Below are 3721 nucleotides of genomic sequence, written 5' to 3'. Positions count from 1 at the left end.
TTCCTGATCTGAACCTTTTAAAAAAAGTCAGAATAGAGTGGGAATTCGTTATGAAATATTAATGAAGGTCACATACACATACACAGACACACTTCAAGTCATCACAAAGCTCTGCTCTGAAATAATACTTCAAAGAAAAGAAACATCTAGTTTAGCAGTAGTGAATCCAAACCTGGACAGGAGTCAGTGGGAAGAAAGACACAAGCTGCAACGAGTGAGTACACAGCAGCTGTGGATTTTAAGTTCTTTTCTAGGATTGTGGGCTACAGTCTTAGGGTCAACAGTGTCTGGATGACTTGGCCTTTCTGTTGCAAAATTCCAGAAGCTGCCATGACACAGAATAAAATATTATTGGCGCTCTCTGGAGTAGTGCCATGGGCAGGCACTGCTTGTGGGGCCTGGGGTCTCTGGGGTTCTTGTCTCATCCTGTGTGACAGACACTGGGGGAGCAGTGATTGCTTGGTCTATACTTCTTTTGCATCTTTCCTTTCAACTGCAGTGACTTCAATGAGGGTAAATATAATTCTGAAGTGCTACCTTGAATTTATTTAGAAAAAGAGAAACTTCATGACCTTTATTGGAGAATGACTGAAAATGTCTCCTTTCGCCCAGAACTTCACTTTGGCTGATACAATATTAGTCTTCCCATAGTCATCATTAATTTTTCAAACATTTGTTGCACTAGGAGAGATTTAGGTGTTGCCTTAAGGTATGTAACCAGGACATACGCTAATTCAGCTAAAAAAATTTAAACTTGAGCTACTCAAACTTCAGGGCTAATGCAGAAAACACAGTTAAATTACAAGTAAGAATGTAGGCAATCCCCCAGAGGTCACTCTTTTGCAAGTGAATCATTTACATTTATTTAGTGATTTAATCCATGAACATCTTTAGTTTTATAAATTAGATATGAGTTTCTATCAATAGTAACAGTAAAGGAACACCTTAAAACAGTTTTCCCTTTTGAAAATGTTCCCTGTTGTCTACTGTTCTACGAACAAACCAACCAAAAGAACAACAAACTGCTCCCTCACCTGTTTCGTTCTCAACTATCACTTACCTGCTTTCTTTCCCAACACAATTTCTCAAATGAACTATCTTCTCTGCTTCTATAGCTTTACTTCCCATTAACTCCTTATTTCTTGTGTACTCAGCTGTGTCCGACTCTTTGCGACCCCATGAACTGTAGCCCACCAGGTTCCTCTGTCCATGGAAGTTTCCAGGCAAGAATACCGGAGTGGGTTGCCATTTCTTACTCCAGGAGATCTTCCTGACCCAGGGATTGAACCTGTGTTTCTGGTGTCTCCTGCATCGGCAGGTGGATTCTTTACCAATTGTGCCACATTATTTTTGTTTAACCAATTTCAATTCATTGTCCATCCTCCCAACTCAGGATACTGTTTCTGCCGAATGCACTAGAACTCCCTTGCTGCAAATCCAGTGGTCACCTTTATTATTATCTTGCTCAACCTCTCGGCAGTCCCCTCTTTCAGTTATACACGTCCCTCTCTTGGCTCTTTTGATTTTCCCCTGCCATATGGTCACTACCTCTTGGTCCTCTTTGCTGCGTTTTTTCCCTTTTCTGCTCACCTTTGTGTCATAGTACCCAAATCTGATTCAAGTTCTCATCTCTTCAGTAACTCTATTTATTCCCAGAAAATCTATCTCCCCATGTCCCTTGGTTTTACATGCTGTCTACATGTCAATGACAGCTGAAGTTTTAGATCTATCCCTGATCTCTTTTTTAAGTTCCAGACTCATTTATTGAACATTCTCTATGGCATCTTCATTTAGATTTCTAATGGGTATCATAAACCCAGTATGGCTAAAATATAAATCGTAATTTCCCTTCAAACCTGTTCCAGTTTTTTGGGCTCCAAAATCACTGCAGATGGTTACTGCAGCCATGAAATTAAAAGACACTTGCTCCTTGGAAGAAAAGTTATGACCAACCTAGACAACATGTTAAAAAGAAGAGACATTACTTTGCCAACAAAGGTCTGTCTATTCAAGGCTATGGTTTTTCCAGTAGTCATGTATGGATGTGAAAGTTGGACTAAAAAGAAAGCTGAGCACTGAAGAACCGATGCTTTTAAACTGTGGTGTTGGTGAAGACTCTTGAGAGTCCCTTGGACTGCGAGGAGATCCAAGCAGTCCATCCTAAAGGAAATCGTCCTGAATATTCATTGTAAGGACTGATGTTGAAGCTGAAACTCCAATACTTTGGCCACCTGATTTGAAAAACTGACTCACTGGAAAAGACCCTGAGGCTGGGAAAGATTGAAGGCGGGAAAAGAAGGGGACGACAGAGGATGAGGTGTTTGGATGGCATCACTGACTCAATGGACATGAGTTTGAGTAAACTCTGGGAATTGGTGATGGACAGGAAGGCCTGGTGTGCTGCAGTCCATGGATTTGCAAAGAATTGGACATGACTGAGCAACTGAACTGAACTGAACTGAGTCTTACCTATGTCTGGAGGTCACATCAAAATGTACCTGATTGCTTAGGACACACATCAAGTAATCATTCTTAGTTCTGCTCCTTTTTCTTTTCCTTCTCACTCACTTAAACCATAAATTAGTTCTGTTAATTTCACTGTCAAATATGTCTCATATTTGCATATTTCTTTTCATCTCCTTTTTTTTCATCCTAGTCCAAATCACTATCTTTTTACAAGGATTATTTCAATATTTCAACAGTCTACTAAATGGTCTCCTCCCCCCTACCCTCTGCTACTTCTGCCTCCCTGCCTCTCTTTATCTACTTTCCATACCAGAACCAAGTAATGTTTTTGAAGAAGGTAAATGAAACCATGTCACTGGCCTATTTACATTTTCCAGCAGCTTCTCATTATAATTATTAGTAGATATCCCAGTCTTACTCACCATGGCTTTTGTAAGCATCTATGTGACACCTCAAGGAAACATCTCACACCAACTTCTTTCTCATTCACTCTGCTCGTCTCATTCCTAGTCCTGGAAAATTCCAGACTTTCTCCCATTTTAAAGCTTTTTATTTGCTTTCCCTATACCCAAATCCTTTCTCCCCATTTCTTAGCAGGACCTGTTCTTTCTTTTCATTTGAATGCCAGCCTAAATATCAGAGACTTTTCTCCCTGACCAGTCAATGAAAGTGTTCTCCACTCTTGCTCTGTCTTATCACTTTCTTTTATTTTCCTCTGAACATTCATAAGATATGGTTTACCTTGTTCATTTACTCACTAGAACATTAATTCAATGGGAGAAGCTTTTTTGTTTATTTTGTTCATTGCTATATCTTCTGGACTTAGAACATACTCGATACATAATAAGTGCTTGGTAAATATTGGTGGAATGAGTGAATTTGTTTATTCCTGTATTTCTTATGTCCCTCTCTGCATCATACTGATATAAGCTTCATGGGTGGAGGGACTTTGCCTTGTTTATTTTTGTGTACACAATGTCTAGGCTCTTGTCTGGTCCAAAATAGTCCCTCAATAAATATTTATTGAACAAACAGGCAGAGCCTAGAATGGGAGAAGAGCAGGCTGTCTAAGCAGCACCCCCGGCCTCCTTGCCTCTCTTCTCCTCACCTGGCTCTCGCTGCCTGCCCGCCTGCTTGCTCGGTGCCCAGAATACCTTCCACCATGGCTACCTTGGCGAGCTCCCACTTGAACAAAGGCATCAAGCAGGTGTACATGGCCCTACCTCAGGGCAAGAAAGTCCAAACTATGTATATC

General features: G+C 40.6%; 1 pseudogene and 1 gene segment (V, D, J or C); one reads left to right on the top strand and one right to left on the bottom strand.

Moving 5' to 3' along the window:
- Positions 1–3721, bottom strand: part of LOC104981963 — a 916007-nt gene that overhangs the window by 315472 nt on the left and 596814 nt on the right.
- The window catches only part of LOC104982070, a 1127-nt pseudogene continuing 1034 nt past the window's right edge, over positions 3629–3721 (top strand).

Source organism: Bison bison, unplaced genomic scaffold, assembly GCF_000754665.1.
Source record: "Bison bison bison isolate TAMUID 2011002044 unplaced genomic scaffold, Bison_UMD1.0 scf7180017864526, whole genome shotgun sequence".
Lineage (NCBI taxonomy): Eukaryota > Metazoa > Chordata > Mammalia > Artiodactyla > Bovidae > Bison > Bison bison.
Note: the sequence above shows the minus strand (reverse complement) of the source record. Positions and strands in the feature narration are given on the sequence as shown.